Source organism: Herpailurus yagouaroundi, unplaced genomic scaffold (assembly GCF_014898765.1).
Source record: "Herpailurus yagouaroundi ecotype Mexico unplaced genomic scaffold, PumYag 140, whole genome shotgun sequence".
NCBI classification, from domain to species: Eukaryota; Metazoa; Chordata; class Mammalia; order Carnivora; family Felidae; genus Herpailurus; species Herpailurus yagouaroundi.
This window is the reverse complement of record NW_024412395.1, coordinates 16992174-17011746: the sequence shown is the minus strand read 5'-3', so window position 1 is coordinate 17011746 and position 19573 is coordinate 16992174. Positions and strand designations below refer to the sequence as shown.

The window sequence follows — 19573 nt, the reverse complement described above, 5'->3', positions numbered from 1 at the left end:
TTTGTACCTAGAAAATCTTTAGGTACATCCTTTCTTTAAATTTTTTAATCTTTATTTTTTTTATTTTTGAGAGACAGAGTGTGAGTGAGGGAGGGGCAGAGAGAGAGGGAAACACAGAATTCAAAGCAGGCTCCAGACACCGAGCAGTTGGCACAGAGCCTGCTGCGGGGCTCGAACCCACGAACTGTGAGATCATGACCTGAGCCAAAGTCAGCTTAACTGACTGAGCCACTCAGGTACCTCGAGTGACTCCTATATGAAAGTAGAATATTTTGGGGCCTTGATATCCTACCAAATCAACTGCTGCTCTTTGAAAAAATAGTTTTTGGACATGCACTGAGCATCCACTGTGGGGAAGTAGTGAGATGTGAGGTCATTGTTTCCCAAGGGCCAGGAGAGTGTTTAATCTAAATATATACCCATTCCATGGAATCTGCCAACCTTATTCCTGCCTCCCTTCTTAGTCTCCACCCCCTCCGAGCACCCCCTGTTTCTGTTTAAGATTGACTATGGCAGGCTATTTGGGTATAAACAAATAACACAACACAATGGTTGCCCTCAAAGACCTTTCAAACTGGGTTGGGGAGACGGAACACAGATGGCTACAAAACAAGCTAAAAATATAAGTCAGTATATAAAAAGCTGCAAATAAATATAAATAGTCAGCATCATTATAGCACTTCAGAGGAAGGAAGAACAGTGGTCTAGAGTGTTGAGCTTCATGACAGAGACTTGGTGGAGGATTTGTGGATTTCCCCAGGTGGGGGTGGGGTGGGTGGGGAGAGAACTATAAAAAAACGGTAAGAACCAGCTGACAGAAGAGCTTCCATGAGAGAGTGGAAAACAGGCAGGAAAATGCCCATTTTTATCTTGCTAGTTAGAAGTGACTGGGGCTTACAGTACTCCATGAGACTATTACAGATACCTGGCAAAGGCTACTTTTGGGGGGGGGCCCGATGGGGATGGTGCAGGTAGGTAATTAAAATGTTGAGACTCCGGTGAAATAGGTGAAGAAAATTAGGCATACATTTATCTTGATAAGCCCTAACATATGGAAGTGTTGAGTCACTATATTGTACACCTGAAACTAATGTAACGTTGTATGTTAACGACACTGGAATTAAAATGACATTAAAAAAATTCTTTTTGAGAATCTAAAGAAAGCTTCCAGCATCCTATTTGCACATATACACAAAATTTTGCCTTCATTTCAGGAAACCCTTTCTTCTACCACAAGCTGAAAAACTTTCGAGTGTGTCTAAAAAGAGTTGCACCCCAGGATAACACATTTCAGAAAGACACGAGCTGGGTGTATATATCACAATAAAAGTTGTCAGGCTACAGAAGCCATAACTAACATTCATATTTGTGAATCATCAAACTCTGGAGCAGACTGGAAACAGGTGGGTAAACAACTTTGCGGGGCCATGCTGGCATTGCACACTTTCCCTGCTCGTCTCCAGTTTATCCAGCCTCAACTGGTGGAGGCGATTCTGGGTGTTTTTCCGGAGAAAGGCTCTGACCTGAGAAAAACCAAGCTCTTGAAAATTTGAATCAATGGGATTATTTAAGCATGTATCACTGGAGTCCGCCCCGAGATGCCGACTTTGCTGCAGAAAAGATACTCTCGCTCCCCACCCCCTCCTTTCTTTTTGACAGTCAGTTAATAAAGACTCAACAATAAGCAGCTGCCAGTGATGTCATTTGGGACTTTGTCCACGGAGCTTGTATTTACAAGCTCGGAGCAACCACGGAGCCGCAGCCCAGGGAGCAAGTCTCCGCAAACTTGCTCCGAATTCGCTGCAGGACTTTGCTGCTGCTTTGGATGTGCAGGAAAACTGAGCGTGTTCTCTTGGTGCGGCCTTTTAACGCTTCAAAAATAAACAGAGGATAAACTTGGGAGGAAATTTTTAGCTGGAGAGAGCAGTGGCTGTGTCTGTCTCCAGGACTGTGATATGTATTGACTGAAGAGCTAACTACAAGTAAGCTGTGGGTTTTGTTTTTTGTTTGTTTGTTTGTTTTGTAAACTCTTGTAGCAGTTTTTCTTGCTTAAACAGCTTGCTTTCCTTTTAAAGTGAGGTGATGATGTTTAGGTGTTTCCACAGGTTCTCTCGGCTGCCACAAGTATGTGTTTGTTCCTAGTAATTATAGTGCGCTGAAGTTGCCGGGGTAGGTGCAGAGGACTCCTTGTCTAAGAACAGGCACCAGCGTATAGATGATAATAGACAGTGAATGCCTAGTCCTTTTTTTGCCTCTGCTGGGAGTTTGGAATTTTTTTTTTTCAAATAAGAAGCAACCAACCATACCAAAAACTATGAGGCTGACCTAGGAATTTTAATAGAAAACTATAGACTTAATTATTAATTAACTGGTGTGCTGGAGGGGGATGCCCACTTTTTTTTTTTGTTTCTGATCCTTTCTGCGATTTATAGATTTCTAATATGTGCATGCTGTTTACAGTGTCTAGTTCCCTCCTGCCTACACCCTCTCCCCATACGCGCATGCACACACACCCAGGCTCATTCATTCTCTGGGAATTTGAAAGTATAGAAGAATGTTTTGAAATTGAAACCGTTCCTATCTGGATATTTCCCCATTGAGTATCTGGAGAAATGTTCACTGTTCTGACTTGTCTTCTGAGTTAGGAACCTGAATTAATGTACTATTAAAAAAGTCCTATTTTGACACTCAGCTGGGTTTGGATTTCAGATCCACATCCTCTCTTTGATTTTCCTCCTGACTCTTTAAAACTGTCCAGATATTCTTGGGGGAATAGGAAGAGGGGCTTCTAGTGTGGTGAGCTGGACATGGGCTCGCTCTTATCACAGTAGCACGGGGCCACCTGGAAGTTCTACCTTAGAGATGCGTGCATTGGTCTTTTCTGCTGTGTGCTTCAGGCTTCTGGCTTTGCAGTTCTGTGCTTGTAGCCAGTAGCAAATCGCAGCTGATTCCTGCCATCTAGAAGGGACAGCCCTGCTGCACGGATTGGCAAGAACTGGCTGTTAGCGTGTTAACTCCAGCACGCGAACCCTGTGACTCACTCCTGGAGCCCCAGCTTGTTCCTCAATTCAGCTGCTCTGTCACTAGCCCAGGAGAGCAGGGACAGCCTTCACTGCTTTTCCCTTTTTCTCTGGCTTCACAAAATTCTAAGAAGCCAGTGCCAGAAAGGTCCTACAATATTTCAGTGTTTTCCATGGATTTCTAAGGTGGGCACTCTCCTGCCTGTTTGTCAGCCCCAAATTTTTCCATCAGAGCACACTGTGCTAAGATAGATGCTCAGTGCTTTTTGTAACTTTTCATTTAAAATAGGGGAACTGCTACTAAAACGGTTTTCAAACTATTAGTCACAGCTAATTCTTTTGCAGAAGAAAACCTGAGGCATGAGGAAGGGAAATAGTTTGTTCAGAGTCACATGGCAAGATGGCGGCAGAGCTACAAGGAACGAAGTCTTTGGTGCTCATGCCAGCATACATTCCACATTTCCATTTCTAAAGATTATAGAAAAACCAGGACCCACATGTGGTTGCTGGCCTTCTTGTAGGAACAGTGTGGTGTGAAGGTGGAGAGATAAAGGTGGTCTGGCCCTGTTCCTGTTTTGACTTTGGCTCTCGGTATGCTTCGAGATGTTTCTGTTCCTCATTCTTTTTGCTAGAGAACCAAAGAGAACTGTGACTATATTACAGTCGATGGCCAAAAGGCGAAGTGGGGTGATTCTGGCAGTGGAAATAGTATAAAAGGCATTTTGTATCATGTAAAGTTCCCGAGATATCAGGTGGTTCCCAGCTCTGACATTCTGCACTTCGACCTTACTTTCAAGTCTCAAACTTCGTATTTTTTATTTATTTTTTTATTGCCCACACCTTGTTTTCCTTCCTCCCCTTTGGAGCCCCTCTTGCCAGTATAAGCTTCTTTTCATTTTCTCTTTGATTCCCCCTCCCCCTTCATCCTCTCACTGCAGCCTGGACCTCAGATTCTAACATTCAGCTAGATTTCCCCCACATGCTACATTCCTTTTCTCTCTGGAACCTTCCTTGCCCTTGCTGCGGGTTGTAGTGATTTCCTTCTTTGGATCTTCATGGTGTGTTGTGATAACTTGTGCTTTGGAATCTGGAGCTCTTTGCCATTTAAATCCCTTTGTCCATTGTAATCAATGGCTATGGTTTACTGCTTCCTATATCCACAGCACCTAGTAGTACAGAATCTTACTCAATGTATAATACCAAATAAATGAATAAGTGAACGGCTAATGTTAAATATCCCCTTTTCTTCATCAAGCATCCAGGCCTCTGCACGTAGTTGACAAAATTATCACATAACTGTGCTGAGTGGCTTTACATTCTTCTTCACTGGGGTTCAAGGCCTTCAATGACAGATTCCTGAGCATGCCAACAGGGCTCTTCCTGATGTAATATCCACCATCCTACTCTGATTCCTTCTTCTCCACTCCTCCGCATGTATTTCCATGTCTGTCCACGAGGCTCTTGGCCTGACAGCTCATCCGACCCTTCCACTGAAGGTCCAGGGGCAGCATGGCATAGTGATGGAGGTCTTGGCATCTGGAACTGGACTGACCAGGCTCAAACACTGCTTCTATCACATTCTGCCTTTATGATCTTGGTTAACTCGCTCAACTTTTCTGTTTGTATTTCTCCTCTTTAAAATGTGGCTAATAGGTTTTCCTACCAGGGTGCGGTGCCTGGGTGGCTCAGTTGAGCATCTGACTCTTGATTTCAGCTCAGGTCATGATCTCAGGGTTGTGGGATCAAGCCCCACATCAGACTCCATGCTCAGTGTGGAGCCTAAGATTTTTTTTCCCTTTCTCTCCCTCTGCCTCTCACTCGAGCACACTCTCTCTCTAAAAACTAAATAAATAAAAATAAATAAATAAATAAATAAATAAATAAATAAATAATAAATAAATAAAAAGAAAACAAAAAAGAGTGCCTACCTCATGAAGACATGGGGGTGGATTAAATAAATTAATGTAGCTAAAACACTTAGCACAATGCCAGGCATATATTAAGTACTAATGAGTGTTAGCTATTGTTATTATTATTTACCTTGCAGATGCTCGTGTCCCACTCCAGACTTAATGAATCAGCATCTCCAAAGTGAGATTCAGATCCAGGCATTATTAAAAAGTTCCTCCACTGATTTGCATGGAAATGACTGGCTTAGCTACCCACGCTACTTTCTGTTACTCGAGCATGCTGGGCTTGTATGTTCTTTCGTACCTTTATATTCTTGCCCATGGCACCTCTCTATCCACCCAATTTATCTTCCACAGCCTTGCCAAATTTGTAATGTCAGCATCCTAGCTCAGCATCTGGCACAGAGTGAGTTCCCAACAAATGATGAAAAAAAGTGTATGAATACATGTTTAATGGGAAATATTTAAACTGTTTAAACTATTTTCTTCCCCAATCACCACTGAGTGATTACAGTAGACTAGGCTCATTTCTAAGCTCTTTGCACATGCTGTCTCATTATGGTCACTATACTCCTTTTCCAGGCAAGGATACTGAGTGAGGTACAGAGAGATGAGGTAATGTGTAACCATCACATGTCAGTAAGAGACAGATGCTGGATTTGAACCCAGAGCCCACGGTCTTAATCCTTCATTGTACTCTGGATATAGAAGGCGTCTTTTTTCTCATGAACTTTGCCAGTGATGGAACTTTGATTTTGCTTGTCTCCTGGACTGATTGTACTGGCACAGCAGCAAATCAGATGTATACTTCTGGGTGTCAACTGGTTGAACTGGTGATTCGCATTTTCTAGTTTTCAGAAATGTCTAAAGCACATGCCCAGTTCTTTGGTATTTGGTATATGAATCCTCTTGTGGGTTAGTCCAAGTTTATGGCTAAACATCAAGATTATTTGTGTTCTTGGTATGGGTTTTGGTTGGCGGAGTTCAACTTGGTCGAGTGTAATCCAGGTAATTTAGGTTAAAAAAAAAAAATGGAAATGATGGTTGGCCATTTGGTTGTCCCTAAAGAGTTTACCAAGGGAAGTGGCAACATTTTGTGATAGTGGATTTAAATAACCAAGATGGTTGACAGTGAACACTGGCAAGCCATAGAACCAGTTAAACACAAGGTAACTTCTAGCCTTGTTTTTCTCTAGCTCTTTAATTCTGCAAAGTTTAATGCCGTTGGAACTTTGGATTCCCAGTTGTGTTTTCTTATAGATGAAATAATAAATCTCTCGGATGCATAGAACATTACCCGCAACATTTACTATGCCCCAATACATACTTGTCTAATGAAGTGTGTCATGTCAGTTTGGAAGCCTCAATTACACAAGGTACTTCCCAGTAGTTACATAAATTAATCTTGGTATTTTCAGGGCAAGAAACCAGATCTCTCCTTCTTAGAAATAAACTTTCTGGATTAGTGAGTCCTTTGAGTAGAATTTGGATAGACTATAGAAACCCAATGGACTGAGTTCAAGAGGAAAGTCCCAAACACATTTTGGAATATAAGCTCAGTCCATAATATGGCAGATAAATATTATGGTGTTGAAAGAAGAGCTGTTAGTTCTGAAATGTGGGAACAAATGTTACTGTCGAGATGCATGTCTGACAAACTGCTCCATGAAGGGTACTTGCTTCATTTGGCAAATTGAATCTGGAAACAGAACACTGATCCGGGCCAGCTCAAAAGATAGGTCCCACATGGTTCCCATTGTCAGTAGTAATTGTATTATTAGAAAAATTTTTAAAAATGGAAGTAATATATGCTCATAATGTAGAAAAACAAATGTTTGTGTAGCTCTATAACTACATATATTATGTATAAATGCATACATGTATAGTACTATATGTACATATATATATGAAGATATATGTATCTTGTGGTCCCTGAGCCATCCTTCCCACCCCATTCCCCAGTCCTGCTCCTCAGAGAAAATTTCTACTCTTTTAGCTGATTTTTCTAGAATATATTTAAAAAATTTTTAATGTTTATTTTTGAGAGAAAGATAGAGACATTGAGAGTGTGCAGGTGGAGGGAGGGGCAGAGAGAGAGGGAGACACAGAATCCGAAGCAGGCTCCAGGCTCTGAGCTGTCAGCACAAAGCCTGACGTGGGGATCTAACTCACAAACTGTGAGATCATCACCTGAGCCGAAGTCAGATGCTTAACTGACTGAGCCACCCAGGCGGCCCTATAATATTTCTAAATAATGTTTTATATCTATTTGTAATATAAAATTATTGATTTATTTTCTCTTACAACAGACAGTATAAGTTTCTTATATCTCACACACCTTCTCTGTTCTCCAATGGAATTATATATCACAATTGTTGATTAAATTAATATTTAGTGCACACTTTTCATGCTTATTGTTGAGTCAAATAATGTATTATCACATTTCCATTCTATTAAACATATTTTTCCTGAAGTTATTAATTGCTTCATTTAAAAAATTTAATTTTCTAGAAATCTGTAGTTAAATTTTCTCAGTTCTACCAGCCCTTTGACAAATGTGTCACAGGCAACCTACTTTTAAAACATTCTTCTTATATGAATAGTTAAATTCTCAGGTCAGCATATACTGTTTTTTTTGTCATTTGTCAAGCGAGAGAACTTAATTACCAGTTGTGCTGTATCAGAAGCAATTTAAAGAGCCTGCCTTCAACATTTTAAAAAATTCTAATTATAGTCAATTACTCATATGTGGGTAAATAGAAATGATCTGGTTTATTGTAGTTGGTAAATAGCATTCATAATTCAGTTTTATGATTCCACGAATATTCCATACATTTTAATATGATAAATATCCTTGTTTCTGCGTACCTCTGACATCTGGAATAGCTTCATCAGAGGAAAGCAAATGATACTTTGTGTAAGTTATTTTATGAATAGTGAATTTGAATGGCCACTTGAAATGACATTTATTTATTTCCTTTCTCATTTTCTTCTCATTCATTCTTTCAGCTAGATTTGTATAATCGGTAATGTGAGATACTTTATTGTTGGGAGTGGTTAAAATACTTTAAATTATTTGAAAAAGACTGTATTTTTGGAGATTGCCAGTAGAGGGCCTTATTAAACTAAATAAAATTTCGCAGACTAGTTGAAACAGTTACCTTGTTGAAGAAGCCAAATTTTTTTTTTTTTAAGGCCACCTGGTTAAGAGCAGTAAAACTACCAAAGTTATTTTTTTCAAGCACATTGTATTTCTTTCTAGAGAAATGAGAAGTCTTAACTTTTCATTTTCATTGTTTTCTTAGGGGGAAAAATTGTAGAATTCAATGTATTAATAGCCCATCAATCAAACCAGGACTCCAGATGCTAAGACATCCAGCCTGTACCTGATGATTCTTATGGAGCTGGGGTCTTAGTCTTGAAGCCTTCAGGGATCTAGTATTGGATGTTGAATACGGGAGAAACACACGATGGTTCTCTTCTCTTTTTATACTTGCTTCCTACATTTGAGTGAGCCCCACTCTCAACAAAAATGGGTTTTCTGTTTCCTGCACCTGGACCAGAATCTTCTCATCCTGTGATATACCCTTGATGAAGTCACAGGGAAGGAGAATCAAGAGAATATGTGAGAGCAGGAGCACTTGTTACATGCTCTTTCACACTTATTTTCCAGTGAGGGAAGCAGAGCTGTAGGGAAATGAGATGTCTTTTCTAAAGTCATTTAATGGATTAGGGCAGAGCTCGTCTCTCCATCCTCACTGGGTGTTTTCAGCTCCTCCCACTCACTGAAATCTCTATTTTTTGGGAAGGAAGTCTCCCTCCTCCCCACCACTGTCATTGGGACAGCTCCTGCTCACCCTAAATGGACCCTCCTCAGGAAGTCTTCCCCTACTTGGTATATACTCTGATAGCTTTAGGTACTTGTTTTCCATAGCACTTGTCCGTAGCATAGTTAAATGTGTGGTCAACTATTTGATTAAGAACATCTCCCTAAGGTACAGGTTCCATGAAGGCAAAGCCTTGTCTATCCTGTTTAATATTATAGCCTTAGATAGAACAGTAGCTGGCAAATGGTAGGTGCCCAACAAATATTTGGTGAATGGATGGATATAAACAAGTTTTTTGATTTTGATTAGTGCTGTGGCCTCTCCATTTTTTATACTTATGAACACATTCCTTTTTATAACTCAGCTGATGACATTCAAATCTCATGGCATTCAAATGCCTGTGGACACAAGGCATAGAGGCATGGTATTATTTTTTAACTAACTTTCAATGAGTGACTGAGTGACTATTTCTAGTCATGTGAGTATCAGTGTTCATGGCATTTATCAAATGGGAGCTGTAAAGATGTGAAGGTAAATGAAGAGAAGGGACAAGGATTTCTCTTCTCTCATTGATGAGGACAAGGAAGTGGAGAGAGGATGATGTCCTGAACTGAAAAATGTGCCCTTTTATGTTTCCCAGGTTGGGCCAGAGATGTTCTGGATACCTTTTTCCTGAAAGGCTGCATCATATACTAGGAAGATCAGGATCTTTGGACTCAGTTAACAGAGTAGCAGAGAAAAATAGACACAGCCCATGACCATGTGGCATTTATCCTTGGGTATACCTGGGTTCAGTTTATGTTTTGGTCTCTATTGACTTGGGGTGAATCATTTAACTTCATTGAGCACAGTTTCCTTGTCCACACAATATAGTAATAGCAATGGTGATTTCACCCAATATTTATGAAGTACTTATATTGTGTCTGGTCCTGATGTATTTTCTATGAATGTTGTCTCATTTAATCCTCAAAATAGCCCTCTGAGATAGATATTACTATTAATCCCATTTTATAGATGAGAAACCCAAGGTACTGAAAGGTTAATTTGTTCCAGATTGCATAGTAAGACTTCGAATTGGATATTTTGATTCTATTACCTCCTTATAGGATCATTGTGAGGATTAAATGAAATGAAACACCTAGAATGCCAGCACAAAAATAGGCTCACAGTACATGGTGGGCATTATCACCATTAGTGGCTCCTAATAGTTGAAGACATGTAGGCCTCTGTAAGTAGGTGATTGCTGGAGGGAGTTGGGAGGGCTGATGGCAACACTGCATCCAGGTCATAGGGACTTGTTTAATCCCAACGTCAAATGTCAAGAGCCCCATGTATGCAGCATTCGGCACATACTAATATTTGTAGCCGTAAACAACTACCAAGGAGACTTCCTACCCCATACCCCTCCTGTCCATGAATGCATTTATTATGTTCTTGCCATATGGACATATTTTTCATTGCTTAATGCATTGCATCTGTTTATGTGCTGCCCTTGGCTTTACAACCTTGCATTTCATTTAGCAAAACTGCCAAGTCCGGTGGACTTTTGTATGTGTAGAACTGCTTGTTTGAAGTATAGTGGAACCTGATTATGGAGTAAGGTGGGTATAAGGAGTGTCCAATTCCTTTCGGTGAAGTCTTTTTTTGATACTGTTTTTCCTGTATCCCTGGACCAACTTCCCTAGCTCCTCCTGCCCCTGCCTCTTTCTCATCTCTCTCTCTCTCTTTCCTACTTCACCTTACTTTTCTGTCCTTATTTCTCTCAATCTTCCCTCTCTCTCCATCTCTCCTTTGATTTACTCCTATCCTTTCCTGTTTTCCTTCTTTACCTTCATTTTTCTCTCCTCTCCCTCATCCTCCCCAGAAAGGAGAATAGAGGGGGAGTGAAGATGGTCAGTGTTTCTCAGCAAACCAGGAGGTAGAGAAGAAGGGAACAATTTCAGTTTCCCCACTTCTCCATAAATGTCAAAAACCCTAGGGTTTCTTTATTAATGGTGATCCTATAACAAAGAACACATCTGAATTACAAGCCCGAGTAAAGAGAGAAACCAAAGAGGCAGCAGTGTGGTGGGGAGGAGTGTAATTTGGGAGGATTGAACAACCCTGCTTGTAAAGTGCCACAAGCCAGCTGTAGGATCAAGTGGCCCCATCTGCAAAGTGAAGGGGGAGATCAGATAGTCTCAAGGCCATTTCTAGCCCCATGATCCTGTTATTCCTTAACAGACAATGACTGCAGCCTGACTCACCATACAGACAATTATCCAAAGCACTGAGGAGCAAAGCACAGTGGGCTCAGGTCCGGGCTGCATGCATGGGGGCTCTTGCAGTGTTTGTGATCCCCAGAAGTCCCATTTTCCCAAAGTGCCGAAGCGATTCGTCACTGCACAATGCTGTGTGTCCTCACAACAGATGTGAAAGGATCACCCTTGAAAGGGTGTTTCCCCAAAGCATTTAATTATAACCTCCCCAGAAGATTAACAGATGTTATAATTGTCTTTACTCTTTGATTAAATAGTTTCTGCATGAGTGGCTTTCTTAGATTTTCCTTCTCTGTTTTGTGTGATCCTTATAAAGAACAGACATGTGTCTTCAATTTTCTAGAGATAGTTCTTCAACAGGCATGGTAAGAATCTTCCCAGATTCATAATTTCATTCTCTTTACTATTTATATATTTATCTATCCTTACATCTATATATCTAGAAAACCTGGAGTAGGGTGGGCTATACTTTTATAGACTGAACCATTGGTTACAAAGGCAACTGGGTGATGGGTATAAGAATATGGTCAAGAAGTTGGCCTCTCTTTTTATCATTTGTTCATAGAAGTGACTGATGTCCATGAGTATTCTCTGGGAAAAACTGCAAAGTAGGAGAGGAAAATTCAGAAAATCTTGTGGATGCTGGGCACCAAGTGTGCAAGCAGAGAGAAAGTGTGTGAGCAGAGAGAGAACAGCATTCTTGATGAGAATGTCTGTAGATTTCTCTGGCAATATTTGCTCTGAAAAGATAAACTATCAGCTGGGAGCCTTATCAACATCAAAAGCATTATCTTCATGCCATAGTTTAGAATCCACAATTCTTTCTTTCCATTAGAAATGTGGTTTGTATTCTATTATCTTACCTTCTGTTTAGCCCATCAAAGAAGGATATACCACTAACTTTACATGAAATTAGAATGCTTCTTTCTCATCATTATCATTGTCCAAATTAGTATTTCTTCCTTGAGAAGAGAAAATTGTATGGAAGGAGTACAACATTAGGTCAATATGGATGATAGAGACAAAACGTAAGGAACACTAAATCAGTATTGCAGAGGGATCAGCTTACTAATAGTCTCCACCTCTCTATATCTAATAGTCTCCACCTCTCCATAATGAAACATCTGAAAAGGGCTCATAAATCAGGGCAAAGGACAGTCCTTAGATCAACTTGAAGGAAAAGAACAAAATAGAATTTGACTTCACTGGATAAATTAGTATTAAGCCTTTGATTAAAAAAAAAAAGGAAAGGAAAAAAATATTTCTTTAATCAAATAGGTCCCATGTAAATTTGATTCTCTTTTATCTGCACTTGCTGAGGAAGAGGAGGGAAGAAGAATACTTTCCAAGTATACAGTGGACACTGAATATATGTGCTGCTAGAGAACCAAAAGGGAAAGTAGATATCTTTAAGAAGTTCACAACATATTGGAGGAAAGTAGTAATCTCACATGGGACATTTAAAGAACACTACAAGCCAATCAGTGTGATTACATTCCAAAGGAATGATCAGAGGTTTTAGAAGTAGATGACTAGAATCTTGAACATTCTAAAATCCATATCTATAAGAAATGTCTAAAGAAATTTTGTTTATTCAGGTCATTTGGAGGAGGAAGAGGACTTTTAAACAATTTTTTTAAGTATGACATAGATACAGGTAAATGTACCTGAGTATACAGCTTGATAAATTGTTACAAACTGAATACACCTGTTTCTAGCTCTCATACCAAGAAATAGCAGCAGCTCAGATGCCTTCCTCAAGTTCCTGTCAGTTACATCCCTAAGGTAATCCACATGCTGACATCTGGTAGTAAAGATCAATTTTGGCTGTTTTTGTGTTTCGTATAAATGGAATCACACATTATATATTATATTCTTTCATCCATACTATAGGGATGTGATTCATCCATATGACATACCACATTTTGGGCTCATTGCTGTGTAGTATTACATTGTATGACTGTATCTGTGTCCTAATAAGTCCTTTCTGCCATTGATGGGCATTTGGATAGTTTCCAGTTTGGGACCATTACAAGTGGTGGTGCTATGAATACTCTAGGACTTGTCCATTGGTGAACAATCACACACACAACTTTCACTACTACTTAAGGGTAGAGGTTAAAGAGAAGTAATTGTCACCTAATATTAGGTATTACTTTTGATCATTTGAAAATTCACAGAAAGAGTCTGGGACCTTATGAACTAGTTCCTTGTCCCTGGAAGTGCTCAGACAGTGATGGGTTGGATTTCATTGAGGAAGACAGTGAGATGGGGGATTCCATGGCCTCTCCCATCTACAAGCTTTGTAAATATAAACTAATAAGCTCTATGGAAACTGAAAGAGGAAAGAGGTTGGTTGGTGCGGTGTCCCAGATGATCAGACTGTGGGAGACAGGACACAAGTAAACAGGAATGATTCCATAGACAATGCTGATGCTGTGCATGAGGACAGAAGCCATTCAGGAAGGGAGGCATCTACGTGGGCCTGAGCAGGAGGGGGTGGAAGTGAGTGGGGTCATAAAAAGAGATAATTTTTTAGGGGATGGAAGAGAGTAGGGAGGTTGGCATGCCACTGCACGTATATTTTAGAGTGTGAATGTCATATAGGTTGACACAGCTCACTCTATTGAATGCTTAGAACAAATTATTAGCAGCATAAAGTAAAGCAGAGACTATGACCAGCCCTGTCAGAGATCATATGATGCTTATAAGATGCCCTGGGGTAAAGCTGTTCCACAGGGAGGTGGCCAGGTAGAATTTACTGGGGCAACAAGAATGATGCAACATTTCTGTGGGACCTGCTGGAGGCTGTGTGGTGTTTGAACTGCTCTTGCTCTTCCATACGTTTGGTCTGTCTGATTTCTAACTTGAGTTTGTTTGCAGTTTGGTCTTCTCACTTCCCCTGGAACAGTTCATGGTGCCTCTCCATGGTTAACCTCTGTTATGGGTACCTGGGTCATCAGCCCATGGTACCTGCTATTGACCAAGCACCTCATTGAACTCTATTCCCATCATTGCTGATATTCCCCTATGGTGGGGGAGCCAGGTGGTGACAAACACATCCCCAATTTGACAAAAAGTTGTTTTGGATCAAATTTCAACTATCTTATTTCTTCTACTTTATTTTAACACTGTATCATTTCGTGATTCCTATGTAAAGACATGATATTTTTATATCTTCTATAAGACTGACTTGTATAAATTACTACTAAAAACTGATCATAGAGTACTGGGAAATTTGATCGAGTCTCCTTTTTACTTCAACTTCCAGGAAGCTCAGAGCAAATTTGCATGTTTAATTACACATGCTCTGTTGACTCTCCTATCTTGCATGTTTGCATTTTTCATCCTCTCATCTTTGTGGTAGACAGAATTCTTTGATGGAGCCCAAGATGCCAGCCCCCTGTTACACATGAATCTGGTATATAATTCCTTCTCTTTTGAGTGTGGGCAGAGCCTGAGAATATGATGGATGTCACTGCAGTTACTAGGTTTCATTAAATAGCAAAGGTGAAAGAGGGATTTTTGCAAATGTAATTAAATTGACTTTGAGTTAATAAAAAAGGACCTGGGTGGACCTGACCTAATCTGGTAAAGTCCGTTAAAGTCCCTCAAGGTCAGAGAATCAAAGTCTTAGAGATTCTCTTGCTGATCTTGAAAAAGCAAGTGGCCATGAGTTCTGCAGATGTAGAATGTTCTGCCAACAGCCACATGAGCTCAGAAGAAGACTCCAAGTCTTGGATGAGAACTCAAGCCTGCTGACACCTTGATTTCAGCCTTATAAGTCCAGAGCAGAGGTCCCAGCTAAGCGGTTCTCAGACTTCTGACTCATGGAGGCTGTGCCATAATACATGTATATTATTTTAAGCCACTCAATTTGTGGTAATTTGTTACATAGCAATAGGTAGCTAATACATACATATCTCTTACGTCTATTTTGATCATTTATTGTGTATATGCCTCTTTAATTCCTTTGTGATTTGAGTATAATTGAATGGATTAATGAGTAAATTAAATATGTCCTAGGGCCCATGACACCTACTTCAGAGTGAATACAGATGGTGCTGTCTTTTCCATGGCATTAGGGTCCCTTCTTCTTCTGTGATTTGACTCGTGTGTCTACCCACGCTTGGAATGCCCACTGTCCTCCTCTCCTAACTCCATCCAAAATTAGAGGCTCAGCTTGAGTTTCACATCCTCCATAATTCTTGTAATCTGATTTCTGGAGCGTCCTCCCACTTCTAAATCTCTATAGGTCATTCCTAGTCTCAGAGCTAACAGCATCCTAGTCACCGCATTTTGAAGTATGCAGATTCTCAGCATTCCCTCCCTCTCTGCCTGCTCTGGGAATTTGGGTTCATTGCTTAATTTTGGGAAACCTTCTCAGGTGATATCAATGGGCAGCTTGGTTTAGCAAGGGTTGCCCTGTCCCTCTTAACCACCATGGTCTTATGACTCTGTACATAGTGTGGTGTGTGACTTACTGTCTGTGTTTAAGGCTTTCAAAACTTTAAGCCAAATTTATACATCACCTCTAGCCTGGACAGCATATTGTATATTTCTTTATTTAATCTTAACCCCGGTTTAATTATTTTCTTGTTTGTATTTTCCCTTTGGCTTTACTTCCCCAATTATTTATTTTATCATTTTGTTTTTGTATATACTTTTATAGGTAACTGCAAATCCTCAGGGGAAGGAAGTTGGATATAAATAAATGAAGAAGCAGAAAAAACAATGTCCTCTTCTGTAATACTTTAATGTACAGGAATCTTGTTTCCCTGGCAATAGCAAAACTTTCTAAACCATGGACTCTGACTTCTACTTTTCTCATGCCTTCATATCTTGTATGATTTAAGCATATAGGAGCTGTGTTCAGAAAACTAAAGGCTGATGGTTGGAATGATAAGAAAAGGTCTTTGCCTTGTAAAAATGATGTTCCTTCTTCTATTTTTCCACTCCTCTCTGTCTCCTTCCTTGAACCCTTTCTTACATTTTTTGAAGCATTAAACAAATAATTGCCCTTTCCTTTAGACCCTTGTATTTGAAGCTAGCACAATGCACAGATAAGGTTTTAGAGTAAATAAGAGGGCACTGTACCTCTCAGAGTGTTTCATCTGCCTGAGATGGCTTTACCCTGAGCTGTTTTGTTGTTGTCATTAGTTTCTTGGTTCTGTGGACCAGGTACATTCTGGACACAGGGCTGGGGGTGGACCCCTCAAACTTCTGGAACTGCTCTTTCCCCTTCCAAAGCCCCATTGGATGTGTTGCATTCAAGATGGTTACCATGTCTTTATGTCAAAATACACATCCATGAGATCACTTGAAATGTTATAGTTCAAAAAAAGTCACAGTTCAAGCTGTATTTGGTAAATAAAACATAACTGAGTGGGGTGGCAGGTATCTCATACAGAGTTGAAAAATGCTCTGGGGAAGTTCTATAGAGGTAGTCATTGTGGAAAATCTAATAAATTGTACTCCTCTAAATATTCCTTTTAGGCTTTTACTACTGTTTTAGAAATACATAATCTCTTGGACAGTGTTGAGTCCCCTGACATTTTCTCTCTACTTGTCCTTTTTTGAAAATCTCTTTTTGTATAAAAATCTCTTTTTGTATAGATTCTCCTCAGTGGGGGTACATTTTTACCATTGGTTTTCAATGTATTGGACTGTATCAGAAGGTATGAACTGAGCCAAATGAGCGTGGTAGGATGAGCTGTGTGTACGTATGTGTGTATGAGAGAAAAAGAGAGAGTGAGCAAACGTGCCCATGCAGGGGTGTGTATATATGCATGTGAGCATGTGCATTGGAGTTTCCAGTTTTCTGTTTTTACCATTTCAGTTAGACCAAACCAATGTCATTTTATATATCCTCAGATTTCCATGTTAGAGTAAGTGAATTTAGAAGGTATTTTATCAAACTATTATCAAATAAAATAACCCCAGGGTATTTTAACTAGTAGCATTAATCTTTTCTGCTATAATCAAAAGTACTTTCTGTGTAATGAAGAGGTTTTTGTGCTGTTTTCTTTTCTTTCTTTTTTTTTTTTTTTGATGTTTACTTATTTTTGAGAGACAGAGCCAGAGCGTGGGTGGGGGGAGGGGCAGAGAAAGAGAGGGAGACACACAATCTGAAGCAGGTTCCAGGTCCTGAGCTGTCAGCACAAAGCCCAATGCCCAATGCTGGGCTCAAACTCACAAACTGCGAGATCATGACCTGAGCCGAAGTTGGATGCTTAACTGACTGAGCCACCCAGGTGCCCCTGTGCTGTTTCCTTCAATATCATTGAGATTATTCTTAAGCCATTATATATTTTTTTCAGAGATAAGTTTGTGGACCATTGAATTCTGACACCACCCCCACCCCCCACACCACTGTTCGGTGTCTTGTAAGGTACAGAATTCTTCCCTGTGACTTCAAAGTGTTTCAATTTTGTTTTGTAGGTGCAGTAGATGTATACTTAATGAGTGTTAATGGAAGCATTATACAATGTAGATCCTCAGAGTTAGCATCTAGAATGTAGAGGTGCTCATGTGATGACCACTGAAGCTAATTGGACACAGAGGCTGCCATGGAGGTGTCCTGCAACTCGCCACACGTTATACCTTGATGCCCATCAGTTGAAATGAAAATGTGTATTTTCAGAGATGTATGTATATTTCAGAATTTCTGTCACCACCTTTATTTTCTGTTTGGGTCTCCAGTTTATTAAATCTGTGCCAGTCACAGGCAAAGAGAAGTAGAGACCTAAGTGTGTTGGTCAGTTTCCTTGATAAAGAAGCCCCATCCTAGGAACCACCTTAAAAATTAGGCAACCCAACTCAGCTACTTCTGTATCTCCTGCCACGTTGACTTCAAACAGCAACAGGCAGAAAGTTTTGCCAAGAGTAGCTTAAATAATAAGTTTTATATTGTGTAATGGATAATGAAGGAAATTGGATGAGGAAAAAACTGAGTTTAGCCTCCAATTCTCCACACCAGCTGTCTTCAATACTTGGTTGCATGTCTATTTCCTTTTGGGTGTGTCCTTCCTGAGACACAGTCAAGACTTTGCATGAGCCTCTGTTGCCTAAAGATCCAAAGCAACTCTGTCTTCCTGTGAACCCTTAATCAGGCTTTGAGAACTAATGAGAATTGTAACCCTTACGGTGAAGTTTGTGATTTGCAGGGCACTGAAAACTGGTGGCATGGGAGTTCTGGGTTAATGACACAGAATGACTTAAATTATTCTGTAGGCAGAGGATATTTTAAGCTAGATGTGAATTTGATTCTGAAGGCTGATAGTTACATTTCCCCAAACTTGAGGGCATCATTCTCTGTCTTTCTGAATCCAAACCACAACAGGAAAGAGTCAGTGATTTTGATTTATGGGAATTTCTTTAAAAAAAATTTTTTTTTCAACGTTTTTTATTTATTTTTGGGACAGAGAGAGACAGAGCATGAATGGGGGAGGGGCAGAGAGAGAGGGAGACACAGAATCGGAAACAGGCTCCAGGCTCCGAGCCATCAGCCCAGAGCCTGATGCGGGGCTCGAACTCACGGACCGCGAGATTGTGACCTGGCTGAAGTCGGACGCTTAACCAACTGTGCCACCCAGGCACCCTGATTTATGGGAATTTCTAAAGTAGAGGGGACAGCTATTTATCCTAGAAAACCGTTCATCCTTGTATGTGAAGAAGTGCCCAACAATGCACATTGGGGCATCATTGGCAATAGTGATAAGTTATTTATGGTCTAAATGCCATCAACAGGTCAAAAGTCAAACAAATAACGCTCTATTCACACTACAGAGTCATCTAGCCATTAAAAGAATAAAGAAGAGTTATTTATACCCTCACACAGAAAGACTCTTTGATATATTATTAAATAAATCAAGTTGTCAGAAATATGTAGAATAGGGTATAATTTATGTTTGAGAACCATATGTATTTTAATAATGTACATATATGTATGGAAATACTTAGAAAAAGTTGTAGAAAGATAAATTAATACTTTTTTTTTTCTGTTGGATGTAATTGGGAGTGTGTGAAAAGGAAACTTTCACTGTTTTCCACAGAGGTTTCTACATAATATTAACTTTTTACTTTGAGAATATATTCATGTGTTACTTTTTAAAAAGGCCATATGTATATGTATGTATATATACATGTATATTTATCTTTATGTTTTAATAAGGGGATATTCTAAAGGAATATTTCCTGGAATCATGAGAAAAGGATTTATTTTATCCAGATAAGTAACCTGAGGTAACCAAAGGTAGGATAAAAGAGGAACAGAATCCCAACTTTTGTCTGACCGAGTTAGTTTCCAGACATTGGAATGTTTAATTTAATATACAAATCAAAACTGTTAAGATCCAAATCATTGGATTTCTAAGTTGGCATGAAGCAGCAGAAGTTATTTGCAAAGACAGTCACTGCTCAGGAGTTTGATTTCATTTTAAACAAATTGAGCTCATCTCAAACATTCGGCCCTGGGATTGGGTGACTGGGTGAACCAGGTGTGGTCCGTCTTTGAGGACAAATAGTTGTGGGAAGGACAGACATGTGAGCATCTACGA

At 39.8% G+C, this 19573-nt stretch overlaps 1 protein-coding gene across 4 annotated transcripts in view; it reads left to right on the top strand.

Annotated features, from left to right (window-relative positions):
- Window positions 1–19573, top strand: part of NCKAP5 (NCK associated protein 5) — a 983894-nt gene that overhangs the window by 96259 nt on the left and 868062 nt on the right. For 2 of the 4 annotated variants that reach the window (XM_040474890.1, XM_040474895.1), the window contains exon 1: window positions 1502–1982. The exons of the other annotated variants lie outside the window; for them this stretch is intronic. The gene's annotated coding sequence lies outside the window, so the exon portion shown is untranslated. Of the gene's footprint in view, window positions 1–1501; window positions 1983–19573 lie in introns of those variants that run through there. 4 annotated transcript variants of the gene reach the window in all.